This window comes from Zeugodacus cucurbitae, chromosome 3 (genome assembly GCF_028554725.1).
Source record: "Zeugodacus cucurbitae isolate PBARC_wt_2022May chromosome 3, idZeuCucr1.2, whole genome shotgun sequence".
Taxonomy (NCBI): domain Eukaryota; kingdom Metazoa; phylum Arthropoda; class Insecta; order Diptera; family Tephritidae; genus Zeugodacus; species Zeugodacus cucurbitae.
The window spans coordinates 58,649,395-58,664,067 of record NC_071668.1 but is presented as its reverse complement, the minus strand read 5'-3'; the positions used below and the strand labels follow the sequence as shown (position 1 = coordinate 58,664,067).

Below are 14,673 nucleotides of genomic sequence, written 5' to 3'. Positions count from 1 at the left end.
CATTCACCACGAGTAGCATAGGCTATATTTATTGCTAAAATCTCGACTTTCTGGAAATAGTTCTCTGGTGAGGGTATCAAAAAGGCTCCTTGATGGAGGATCTTAATCTGAAACTGAAAATCGTCTTGCAAGTCAATCTCTTCGCATCGCAATCGCGTGCCAGAGAGTCGAATACAAGCGCTCGCAGCTGCTTGCTGAACAAAATTTCAATACCTCCCAAGTACGCGCTTGAGAGTCGTGTACGGAGCAAGAGCAGCGGCTTGAAGAACAAAATATTAGAAATATGTAAGCTCGCACTAGGGAACTCTGAGTGTTCCCAGCGAAAAAAATAAAAAAAAAACATTTAACTAAATAAAAATAATCCGAAAAAAATATTGAATCAACATCGTGAAAAAAATAAATTAAAAATTAAAAAAAAAATAAATTTAAAAAAATATTTAAAATCAATAATATTGAGAATATTTCGAATTTTTTTGTGAAAAAATAACTCTTTGAAAATAGTTCTAATTAGTAAATTATTTAAAATCATCATTTTAAAATTTAAAATAAATTCTCTTATAAAAAGGTCGATTGAACCTCATAAACTAATATTTGCCTTCATGTTGCCAAAATTTTCATATATATGTCTACTTTTCTATCTTCATATAAGTCTGAATATATGCACACCAGCCTTTACAACTGCATTTACTGCATTTAAAAAACAAAAATATAAGTAAACATAATCATTCTAACCGCTTTTTGCAACTCGTTTGATTGTAGATACAAATAATTTTTGGCATTTATTCAGGCATGACAATAAAATGCCACATAAAAACCCATTTAAACAGACCAGAAATGGCACGAAGCACATGCGAATACACAAAAATGTACAAAAACAAATGCAAACAATAACAAAAACAATATGTGCTTACATATTTACATACACACGTGCGCCAAACTTTATTATTACATTTTTGTGTAAATTCAAGTATTTTTGATATATTTAGAAATGTCCAATGGCTTGAGTGAGTGTGTGTCTGCACTTATGTGTATGTGGTGTATGTAACATTTGCTCATGTGCAACTTTTGTGTGTGCGCCTTCTGTATTTTGACATTTGGTAAAAATGTCATGCCTACATTTAGACTTGCAGACATGTTGCAATAACAAGTGGAACGTGTAAATTGTTGGCATAAACATAGAAATGATGAAGCTTTGCATTTATTTATATGTGTGTATTGAGTGTATATTTTTGTTGTATTTCCACATTTTTTACAAATATTTATTTACATATTTATAAAGAGTTTGGGGTTGAGTTTGTTAGTTGTTGTTTAAAAAAAAATCCAATAATTTGTATACTCTCGCATCATGTTGTACAGAGAAAAATTGTACTCAGGTTGATACAAACAAGGGAAAATGGGCGTGACACATCATACTTTCACTTACCAATTTCAGCCAAACTATATTTTCTAGACAACCTGATATTACGGATTGAAAATGGCCGAAAACGAAACACAACCACGTCAACTCCCTATATATATAATTCAGTTTTAAATTCAATCTGATCCGTTCATTTCATAATATATAAATCAAGAACCAAGGAAGATATCGGATAACTTTCGTCGAAATCGGACTATAACTTTTCAAGGCCTCAGATTTCGAACATGAAGAACACAGAACCTAAGGGTAATTTTTCATATCGGTAATTCTCTCAGATATTTTAATTTAATTTAGAGGGAATCATTTTCTTCTAATAGTACGTCTTTGTACCAAAAATGATTAAAATCGGGTCATAACTTCCCCTAGCTCCCTTATATCTAATTATTGATATGATTGATTTTCAATAATACGGTGGGATTTATTCCGCATATATCAAGTAATATGTAAGATATCTTAACAAAATTAAGTGAGCGTATAGTATTTGATATAGTGTACCTTGGTGGTGAAAATGTGTGATATCAGTTCAGGATTTACTCCAGCCCTCATATACTATATACGTTGATTTTCGTTATTCTATTGGAGTTTATGCCGAATATGAAAACATTGTATGTGCATTTTCATAAAAAAAAAAATTCCAAACCTATATTTTTTGAAATGAGGGTTAGGATAAATTAAACTCAAGACATATATATGGACCTATATCATGTATATATAGGATTTCTTAGAAAAAAAATAATACTTTTAAAAGTACTATTTTTCATACCTAAATTATATAGGTAGGGGTGCAACAAGGTTACCGGGATAAAGTTAAAATTTTTCAAAAGAAAAATATTCCAAAAATAATAATACACACAACCTTATAAAAATTTCGTCAAAAAGATTTTTTGGACCCCAAACTGGTTTAATTGCTCTACACTCACTCTCTGCTGTCATATACGGTCGTCAAAATATGATGAAATAATTACATTTTTTTGCATATTTACAAAAATCGTATGAATACATATTTATTATATCTCTAATATATATAAATAAATATTTTAAAGCAGTTAAATATATATGAAAAGCAAAAATAAATCTATATTTCATGAATTATCCGCGCATTTGTCTTCATTGCTTTAGAAAAAAAAAAAAAACAAAAAATAAAAAATAAAACAAAATATAAACCCTACAAGCTCAACATATGTATTATGCCTTACGCCTTTCTCGTACAAAAACAAAATCAAAAACAAACTAGTATTTTTCGCTATCCTCTTCATAGACCAATGCACACAGCTGCAGCCTTATTGTCAGCCTACAAATAACTTATGACCTTCTTTTGCATGAAAATGTGACAATATCAAGCAAAAAATATATTTCTGCCTATTTACCCAGGACTCTGCACCAAAAGTTTATTTTTTCATTTTTTTTTTTTTTGTTTTCTTCACTGCCCGAAAAAACTTTCAAATTTTACATAACCTTCTTTGTCGCCTGCATACGCCGCGCGACTTTTCATTTTTCGTTTATAACCGTGTCGTTTACTTTGATTTGCTTTTCTTCAATTTTCGCTCTTTTTCGTTCTCTACTTTCGGTTGTACATTGATTATGCCGCTCCACTTTTCATTATAAAAGTAAAGTTTGTGCTTGTTTGACACTGATGGGTGGAGGCCAACGGTGCGTATGAGTAATATTTATAGTACAAGTGAGTGTAGGAAAGATTTGCTTTTTTGCTTTCGTAAATAATACAAGTATATAATCGAAAAGTTCGATGAGTTTTGAAATAAAAGTTTGCAGGAAGTTTCCGTTTTTTTTGTGCAACAACAAGAACAAAGTGTATACAATTTTACTTCGAATATTTGACATATTTATGTTAGATATTGAAGCATTCTTGCTTTAAAATTAAATTTTTTCTACTTTAAGCTTTGTCGCTGCGCAAAATATGAAAATCATTAAATATGCTAATTCGCTTTTGCATGTTGACAGCTAATAACAGTGTCTGGGTATTGCCTTTAATTGCCGCATTATTAATTTACACATGTTAAAATGACATTTTTTATGGATTTTTCTAACAAATTGTACTTTTGCGCTCTTGCGAATGTGTATGTGAGCTGTCTAAATATAACATTGGGTCCATAATTATAAAAGATATGCCTTAAAATTTATACTCATTTCAATATAATTATGGGTTAACATAAAAACAGCGTAAATCGATATAAATGAAATTAGGTTTATATAAAATTTTACAACAATGTAGTCACGAATTTAAGAACACAGAAACCATGAAAAAATTTTAAAATTTATGGGAAAATTATGTAAGGTGCGAATTTAAAAAAATATATAAAAATATAAAATTGAAAAAAAAATAAATATTTAAAAATCATTAAAACGCTGTTTAAGCACTGAAGGCGCAAAGGCAAAAGAATTCAGTAAAATTATATAAAATTTCTAAAAAAAATATGTAGTTTTTTTGTTTTTTATTAAAAAAAATTTTATAATATTTCTAAAAAAAATTTCTATTTTTCTTACATCCAAAAATCATATAAAAAATTCCTAATAAATTAGCAAATTTTCTTTAAAAAAAATTCCAAAAAAAATATAAAAATTCCAATAAATATAATTTATAATTTTTAAAAAAGTTTTCCATTGTTCTTACAAAAAAATATATGTATATATAATTAATAAAAACAAAAGTCCCTTTTTCTTAAAAAAAAAAATTTAATTTTGCAAAAACGTTATCATTTTTTTTAAGTGTTAGTCTTTATTTATAACTTAAAAATAAATTTCGAATAATTTTCAAATTTATTTTCCTCAATTTCCCCTCAACTTTCACATGTTTGTTTCAACTTTATTTGCTTGTATAAATTCAAGTTAATCTTAAAAAAAAGCATCCCTGAAACAAAACACATAAATAACCGTAAATAAAAAAGGAAACACTCACCTTTCAACCCACACCAACGCTACGAACGAAAATTATATTGGACATAAGTGGATTGTGCTTCACTCACACTAATCGGGGTTGAAGGGTTGAGGCAGTGAATGTTATATTTCATGACTTGCCAATTTGCATGCTTTGCCATTTCCATTTTCATATCCTTTTTCAATGGTGAAAAATTTTTCGTAAGACTTTTAGACGCGCGAATTTTCTGCAATAAAATAAGAAAAAGTTGAAACAAATCAAATGAAGATACATTTAGAACATGAAGAGGGTTTTGTTTGTATGTATGTGCGCTTATGGGAAGAAGGTGTACTGAAGCATATATTTAAAGGGTAGGGATATATATATATCTGTATAAAATATTTATGATAGGCTAAATATATAACAAACTGTCCTACATACATTCCACTTCATAAGGTATATTATTACATATACTGAAGAAAATCTCTAAACCCAAAGTTATTCAACTACTTTCTTCAATAAATCAAATCTATATTTGATAGCTTTTAAGATATTTTTAGTATTTAAATAATTAAAAAATATTCCTGATCTAAATATATTGCCCCACACGATAGGGTTGCCATGAACTCTTCCCATAGAAATCAATTTGATTCAGAAATCACTACTGCTCCTGATCTAGACCAGTGACCCTTAAATCTTTTTTCACTTTGCCTTTGCCCTTGAGTTTGCATGCCATTTTTGCTGGATTTCCAAATAATTGAGTGACATTCATGCGAAGTGATACTCTTTTTAGACGAGCTCTTGCATTTATATCACTGTTCACTGAAAACGAAAAGTGAACAAAAATAGTTGTGGGTGTTTCCGGTTGTCATATTTATTATGCAGTAATCAGGTTTGATTATGAATAAATACAAAATAATATGAGTGACTATTCACAACTATATACCGGAAGTCAAATTGTACTTAGGCGCTTCTGAAAACGCATTCAGGAAGGCAATATGAAATACGTATACATTTCAGTTCATCTTTTGGATTTTGAGTTTTAGCTAGCCTCTCTCAGCACCCTCTCTCCATATCTTTTTTGACAACTTCTTTTTTCTCTCTCTCTCTGTCGCTCTCTCATTGTCTCTACAAGCTCAATTTCTTCCTATTTTTAACTGTTATCAACTATGTATTTACTCCGACTTATATACTAACTAACTTAAGCTTAGACAATGTAACGCAAAATCCAAAACGTATCTACTATCAGGATCCGCTATTTGAAAATAATTGTGAGCATATAAGGTTACACATATGAAGTTCTTATAACAGTAGCATGCTAATATGACGTCACCATAGCAGTTATGTAACTTTTCAAACTCAATATCAAATCATAAATATTTAATTAAAAAAAATGAAAACAAACTTTGAAACTTTCTGCCGTTATTTTTAAATAGTAGCTATAATTTTATTGCACTCGCTTCTACAATACCGATTTATATTGCCTTACTCACGCTTGCTGCTATTAAAAAGCTAATCTTTCACTGCAATCCGAGACTCTAGATCATAATGTTAAATAGGAACATAAAACTACAAATTCGCTACACTTAATAGTAACTGTAGTTATAACGCAAGAAATATGTTTAGACCTACAAATGTAGACTAGGGTGGTTCTTATATGAATATTTATGTTAATTTTCCAAAATTTGGATGTCATTTATTTTCAATAACTGTTTAGGTCAGTGGTGTAATAGTTCGTATACATATATTAAATAGATTTTGGTTACGATTCCAGCTGCCAACTATACAAACATTAGGACTCATAACTGGTTAGCTCAATGGTGCGATAGATAGAATATTTAAAAATCCGGGATATGATTCCATCACCAAATTTTTCTCAAAACTTGAAATGCAATTATGTATATGCTATTGGGTGTATTCCGTAGTGAAGAAGCCTCGTATAAAAACCAACTTTGGCATACAATTTTTTCAACAAGCCACTTATCGATTAAATTCGAAATGGAATAATGGAAAATTTTTAAAATTTTGTTCCAATTATTTTTGTAGAATAAATTCAAATCTGACATCTCACAACAAATGATCCACAACATATCTTCTTTTTTCATAATTATTATATTTGAGATAAATACTATAGATAAAAGCAAACACATTATTCGAAAATCGAAAGTCAGATTCCGAAAATTTTTTAAAATATTTTCGAACCAAAAAATCGTTTTATTTATTTTTTAAGAAAATTTATCGTAATTGAGCTTTAATATAAATTCAATTTTTCATGCGATTTTAGTCTTGAGAGCCAAATATACGAAAATTGCAAAAGCTTTTCCAAGATTTTTTTTTCATAGTATTATATATTTAATGGCCACCCTAATGTACACTTTTATATATAAAAGTAGCACAGTGAAGCTCCTAGCGCAGCAGCGTACTTAATCTCACGTACTGCGCTTTTATGCCACATTTGCGGCATAACTGTAGTAAACGGCACAAGTTTAACAACAACAACCACCACGGCAATCGTAATACAAATGATCTGGCGCATTACAGCGCATGCACTTGCCGTTCAACGCATACTAATGCATAAACACACATACATACAAACTCACCGCTACAAGCACGCCTTTAATATGCTGCTTGACGATGGCATATTTATGCGTGCCACAAATGTTGCACGTCGCAAACGCTGCAACAGAGTAAGTAGTAAATGCGGCACACACAGACACACACACACACATTAAAGCGTAACTGCAGTTTTGGTATTTGCTTGTTTGTTGGAGTGTGTGCGAATGTCATAAAATGCAGCAGCAAAAACGTGCCGCATATTCGTACGAAATTACTTGGAATTTCGCGAGTTACGTTCAAATTGTATGCGCCACACGGTTGTTGTCACGTTGCACATGACTGTGGCATAGACACAAACTGAAACTAATATTTTCTTGACTTGCTATGCGTGACCGAAAAAGTTATTTTAGACGATGAGGCATGATTTGCTTGTGTTTTTGTTGGGGAATATGTGCGAAAAAAATATGAAAATTTTTAAATTTACATTCCAAAAGTAAGGAAGGGTTAAGTTCGTGTGTCACCGAACATTTTATACACTCGCAATTTATTTATTTAAATTTATTAATATAACAAACAATTTGACTCACATATTCGGCTTATATATGGTATAAAGTCGATTGAAAGTTTGAAAACCCTAATATTAAGTATATGCGAGATAGATGAAGTTATGATCCGATTTCACTCATTGTTGGCACGGAGACATATTATTAGAAGAAAAATATTCCCTCAAAATTTCTTCAAAATATCTGAGAGACTTAACTGTCATTTTGGTAAAAAATTTGTTAGAAGCACTGAGGTCTTCATATTCGATAAATAGGGTCTTGAAAACTTATGGACCGATTTCGACGATTTTTAGAAGGGTGATGCCACTTTTTAAATGCAGTATTTTAGCAAAGTACAGTTTCGATATCTTCACCAGTATTAACTTTATTCATTGTAAAGTAAACTATACAGATCGACGTCATGGTTCTGGTATATAGGAAGTAGGCGTGGTTGTGAACCGATTTGGCCTATTTTCACAACATATCATTGGGATGCAAGGAAAATATTACAAATCAAGTTTCATTGATATTGGTCCAGTAGTTACGGAGATATGGTTTTTGATCCATAAGTGGTCGGAACCACGCCCATTTAAAATTTTGTGTACCATTTTGAGTGCAGCACATCTGTACTATCTTTATAATGAAATTTAAGGCCTCTGATCGTTTTCCTTACTGAATTAAAGCATTTTTAGTAGTTTTCAACATAACCTTTGTATGGGAGGTGGGCGTGGTTATAATCTGATTTCCTTTTTTTTTTGGATTGTATAAGGTAGTACCTAAAAGAAACGACTCTAGAAAGTTTCCTTGATATAGCTTTAGTAGTTTACGAGATATGTACAAAAAATTTAGTAGGAGGCGGGGCCATGCCCACTTCCTCACTAAAATTACATCCACGTATGTCCCTTCATAGTGCTATCCTTCATACCAAATTTTACTTCAATAGCTTAATGGCTTAGTTATAGCTTTTTAAGTGTTTTCGTTTATTAACATTTTGTGGGCGTGGCAGTGGTCCGATTACGCCCATCTTCGAACTTAACCTTCTTGTGGTGCCAAGAAATACGTCTTCCAAGTTTTATTAAGTTATCTAAATTTTTACTCAAGTTATCGCTTGCACGGACAGACGGACGGACAGACATTCGGATTTCAACTTCACTCATCCTGATCATTTTGATATGCATAACCCTATATCTAACTCGTTTAGTTTTATGACTTACAGACAACCGTTATGTGAACAAAACTATAATACTCTCTTAGCAACTTTTGTTGCGAGAGTATAAAAATTACTAAAAATGTATACCAAATTTTTAATTAAAACTTAGCATATTTTCAGGCGCTGTGGCTTTTCTTTACTAAAACTAATTGTAGAATGCATAATTTTTGGCTGCAAAACTAAATTCCTTTATATTCAGCATAAAAATATACGTTTACTTTGTGCGCCCACTGTAAAAAAAAAAAAACAATATTAATAATCCTTATTCAAAGTATTATTGGTATACCTTTACCCTTTAAGTATATGCAGTGTACCGTGCGGATTACATGAAATGCGCTTTAAAGCGAGTATAAAGCGCTTTTATTTTTGCTCAAAAACGGCTCAAGAGTCGTCGTCGTAATGAAGCAACGAATGGCTGGAAGAAATGCAGCAAAGCACATAAAGGAATGAACGAGCGAGTGAATGAGCAGAATGAGAATGAAAAAACAATTGGCATAACCCAATTTCGCAAATGCATAAGTTTTTGCACAAACACACACACATATAGCCTCACACTCACACGGCAACACTTGTGCATTCGTGCAAATGTAATATCTCGCCAGACAAAAGGAGACAATAGCAGTGCAATGCAACACAAAGGCGAAAAATGTGAAAAAATCCCAAAAATGTAATATTAAAAGAAATAAGATTTAAGCCAAAAAACGAAAGAGAAACACATAAAACAAACAATAAGGGATTAAAAGAAAGTAAAGAAATATGTGGTGAATTTCAGATTGAGCGCAATTTAAGTGCTTAAAGGAAATATGACATACATATATATTTGCATGCTTGAAGTTAAAAGCCGAAATTGCATAACAAACTATGAGTGGCTTAAGTAGATGGTGTGAAATGTGAATAAGTGAAAAATTGCTTTTAAATAAGCCGTTAGTTGGGTCTTACAATTTTCGACTGTATGAGCGCTATATGCTATAGTCAGCCGATATCGATGATTTTTGCTATCCGCTTTTTATATACGATGAGTATTTGCTTGATCAAATTTCATTTCTCTAACTACTTAATCGAACGAGTTATAATACTAAACCGCTTAACTGAATATTCAAAATTTCCTGCTGATATCTGCTTAATTGGAGAAGTTATAGCATAAAATGTCATAACTGAACAATTGGTTTGTACAGCTGACTATATGTTCTAATCAACGAATTCCTATAATTTTCTCCACCAATTTTCTAACTATAATAAATAAATTAGCTAAAAACTTGCATCTAGTTGGCACTAAAGGGGTGTAGTTAGACCACCAGTCCTCATATCGAGCTGAACGATAAGTTGTTATGAGAGCCGTATAGTATAAGGACCCCAATATAGTAGTATACTATAGTATAGCGACTATTAATACGCTATGAGAATAGATCGCTATAGCAACATACAGTTAGGTAACGCTTAAATTGATATTATAATTAGTACTCAATCATACGAGCGGAGAGAACCCAACCGACTGCTAGAACGCTCAGCTAGGATGCTGAGATGCTTTTTTTTACAATCGTACCTAGTATAAAGTGGTTAAATACTAACAACAATTCAATGTTAATAAGTTAAAAAAAAATAATAATTAAAAGCTAAATGTTAGAGAAATTCATTTGCTGCTACAGTTGTCTTGCTAAGTCTGAAGGCCTCTTACGTTTCAGTTAGTTTTCTCGTTGAGCAGTTCCGATGAGTCTGGATGCCTCTTCATTTACATGCTGCCTAAGCCTCATTTCCACACCATGATCACGGTGAAGGTCAGCAGAGCTAACATACCAAGGAGCATTAACTATACCTCTAAGTACCGTATTTTGGAAGCGCTGAATGCAGGCAATACAGCTTTGACTTAAGCAACCACATAGTTGAGCTCCATAGGCCCAAATTGGCTTTAGTACTTGATTATATATAAACAGCTTGTTTTCGGTTGAAAGCGTGGATCTACTACAGAAAAGATGGTAAAACGTAGCAAATTTTAAATCACCTTTTTTTTCTTGACCTGCTCTTTCCAGCGAAGCTTAGCATCTAGGGTGATTCCTAGGTACTTAGCATTATTGTGATGTGGTATAGGAGTACCATTTATATAAATGGTCTTTTTTAAAGTGAAGTCTACATGCATTGATTTGGAATCGTTTAATTTAATGCGCCTACTGTCTTCACTCGAAGGGTATACTGAGGTTGACTCTATTGCTGCTAACAGGGCTGTATCATCCGCAAATGTCGCTGTCAAATAACTTGAGTCAGTAGGGATATCACTTGTAAAAAGCAAGTAAACACTGGCCCCAACACACTTCCCTGGGGAACACCCGATCTATCGGTTGTATTCGTCTCTTGTTTTATGCGAAAGTATCTATCTTTTAGGTAGGAAGCAATTATTTCGGAATATTGTTGGGGTAACATGCATTTCAATTTCAGCAGTTGACCCAAATGGCAAACTTTATCAAAAGCCTGAGACATGTCTTAGAAGGCCGCCGAACAAACGTTCTTTTTATCCATAGCATTTTCAACGAAATTAACGATAATGAGCTAATGAGTGAGCTAAAATTATCAAGAAATGAGATTGAATGTAATTTTCCGATTTTCCCTTCTGATATAAAAACCGAAAATATAGATATATGTGACTACAGTCAGCTCTCTTGGTTATCAATAAAAAAGAGATGACAAACAGACAGTCTCTCTTGTGTCTACACAAAGTCGTAGAGTCGTGAGAACCATTTGTGAAACTCTTAAGTGGAAAATATTAGGGGTATTCAAACCAGCTTTGTTAATTCGTTAGTAGTTACTGGGTTATTTTTACGTGTATTTTGTTTTTGTAAAATTAAATTGAAGTATCGTTCTACCGAGTAACGAAGTACCAGTCTGACAAGTTTAAGAGTTTTCCTCACTACTGAGATATCAACTATCAAACACGGATTACCAAGTTAACAGGTTCGGTCTGAATACCCTTATTGAACACAAACTTCTGTGTTACTTATGCTATCCTATCGATAACTTACTGAGACTTATTTATAAATATTTTAAATTTAAAAAACATTAAAAGGGAAGGAATGGTAGAACATAGTTCTTTCATTTTCTCCAAAATTAAGAAATTCGTGGAACTAAATATACACCGAATCTCGCAAGAAAATTATATGTTTAAGATTAATACATTATCTTATCTAATGCAACTTTATCTAAAACTAATTTAACTGAGATCATAAGGCATATGATTTTTTAATAATTCTCAAAGAATTTATATGTTTCATATTTCAGTACTATATGTACAATCGATTACTATACTACTTTAACCAAAAAAAAAGGCAATCATGAAACTGACTTACATATTTTTATGAAATTTACCGAAACACAGCGATAAGCTTTTCATGTTCGACTAAACAACAACAAAGAAATATGTATATAACATTTGTATATGTATAAATGAAATTGAAAGACGTCAAATGCCCTCAAGCAAGGTTATGATAAGCATATTGCTTTGCTATACTGAATAATATGGTTTACAACACAATAGGAATAACCCAGTTTAATCACAAGCCAAGTGCGCGCCGCAATCATGATTCATCACTTTAAAATTAAAAAAAAATATGAATTTATTTTACTCAGTGATAGAGTCCGTGGTAAGAGTGATATTCATCTGAAAAAGTTGGAACAAATCTAATTAAAATGAGACCATTTTGTTAAATATTTTTTTTTATATAAAAAAAATAGTATAAATAAATATAAAAACAGGAAATTAATAAATATTTTTTTATTAGATAAAAAATGAAACTGACATTCTAAAGAGAAGATAAGGGAGATTTTCGAAACATTTTGCTCTTTATATGGACTTAACAACACTCCATTTGGGATGAAATATAATAACTTAGAAACTACTTGACCAATTTCAAATTATATTTGACTACTTCACACATAATGCAATTTTGAATCCAATCAGATTCATTAATTTTATTTTTTTTATTTTACAATAATTAATAAAAGTTTTTCAATAAGAGCGCTACAAAAGTTTTGTTTGAAATAAAAAAAAATATCAGTTAAATTCTTTATTCCTGTGAAAGTACATGCCATTACAAATGGAACTCGATTTCTTTTGCATGGCCACCACGGGCACGGTAGAGGTCCAAACGCAGTACCCAATTTTCGATGGTTTTCAAGCATAAATCGGCCGATACTGCACTAATTTCACGTTGGATATTCGTACGAAGTTCATCAATCGTCGCCGGCTTGTTGGCATAGACCATAGACTTGACGAAGCCCTACAGGAAATAATCTAACGGCGTCAAATCGCACGACCGAGACGGCCAGTTGACTGGACCATTTCGTGAGATAACACATTCACCAAACTTGGTTTTCAGTAAATCGATTGTGATATTCGCTGTGTGGCTGGTGACGCCGTCCTGTTGGAACCACATATTGTCCAAGTCCATATCATTCAGTTCGCGCCAAAAATATTCGTTTATCATTGAGCGGTAGCGTTTCCCATTCACAGTAACGTGCTGGTCTTGATCATCACGGAAGAAGTACGGCCTGCACCAAACCGTATCGGGATGCACTGGTGACTCATCATAAATAGGACGTAGCACTCTTAAAGTTGAGGCCACTGACTCCGAATTTCGGTAGTAAATCTTAATATTTTCGAATCGGTGTCGGATCCTATCATTCCATGGTGAAATGTCAAAACTTACTGAAGAGAAATGTCAAAAGAGCGAAAAGAAATATGGTGTTTGTTGCTATCCCTATTGATCTACTTTTGTAGCTACCCTATTGAAAACCTATATATAAATCAGGAACAAATGATGATAACGTAATAAAACTTGGCATAAATAGTGGTTTGAAGGTGTGACATTGTTCACCCGAAAACTTTTCAAGACATCGAATATGAAGCCCTCAGTGGCTTTGTCGCAGATATCGGTGCAACTCAGAGCACTGTTTTATATTGATCAACACTGGATATGAACAAAATCGGTCCAGTCCTTAGTCCAGAATTCATAATCCTAATATGACGATTTATATAATTCTGATTGATTCTTCATATACCCAATAAGTTTCATTCCTTTTGATTTATGTCTCAATAAATTAATTCAGACACTTATTCCTTATTTCTTGTACTACAAAATAATATTTTTTTTTTTTATTTTTTAAAATGTTTCCATTGTCAAAAAAAAAAATCGATTTTATTTGTTCTATATAACCTTTATTTGTATTTTTTTTTTGTTGTTTTTGTTTCATAATTTGTAATTAAATATTCCAAATTCAACACTTTGAAGCAGTAATACCAACTTATAATTGTAGGAGAAGCTCATTCCTCCAACAGTTTCCTCAATATCCTTCACATACAACGTAATCGACCGTCGTTTTGTTATCGCTTATCGTTTTGTTGTCGCCCGTCTTTTCGTTGTCATTGCTTATAATATATACCAAATTCCCTTTCAAGAGATTTAAGTGTTCCTGACATTTGGCATCTGGTTCATTTGTCGCAGTTTTATTCCTCGCATACATAACGGCATCCACGATGCGTGAAGCGGCGACTACACGCCTTTTCAACTGCTCGACACGTTTGAGCTCCTCACACTCCATGAAATAAAAGTAGATGAGACAGTGTAAAGCTATGTAAATTACGCAGAAGAGCAGCGCATTTAAAGCGATATACGAGATGTTCTGCATATTAGCAGATGGTTTAGCGACAAACCAAACTGCCGGTATGAATATTAACCAATAGAGCACGAAAAAAATTAGTTGCGACTTCTGCAAGTGAGTTAGAGTTTTCTTGCTGCTGATGGCCGTCATTTTCGAAATACTATTTTTTTTATTTTTGTTTATTTCAATAAATTATTGCGCGTTCGTGGCTTATTGTTTATTTCTTTTTTGCGATATTTTTACTATATTTCAATGTACACCAATAATATTTTTCGTTCGTTTGGAAACTACATCCATTTGCTGGCAATTGTTACTTGATACTGAAACTCGAATTTAAATTAGCATTAAGTTCCTTGGTTTGTTCTTTACGCTGATTTCAAATATTTAGTTGTGGTTTTTGCAAGATTTTTGTCGTGATTTTTATTCGCTA

General features: G+C 32.1%; 1 protein-coding gene and 1 long non-coding RNA gene across 8 annotated transcripts in view; one reads left to right on the top strand and one right to left on the bottom strand.

Moving 5' to 3' along the window:
• LOC128920403 (uncharacterized) overlaps positions 1–14,673 on the bottom strand; it is a 323,959-nt gene that overhangs the window by 107,063 nt on the left and 202,223 nt on the right. Inside the window, exon 3 of the long non-coding RNA XR_008470450.1 lies at positions 4,332–4,536. This is a non-coding gene — a long non-coding RNA (uncharacterized LOC128920403). The remainder of the gene's footprint in view (positions 1–4,331; positions 4,537–14,673) is intronic.
• LOC105218237 (sodium/potassium/calcium exchanger Nckx30C) overlaps positions 1–14,673 on the top strand; it is a 303,455-nt gene that overhangs the window by 92,161 nt on the left and 196,621 nt on the right. The window lies entirely within an intron of this gene.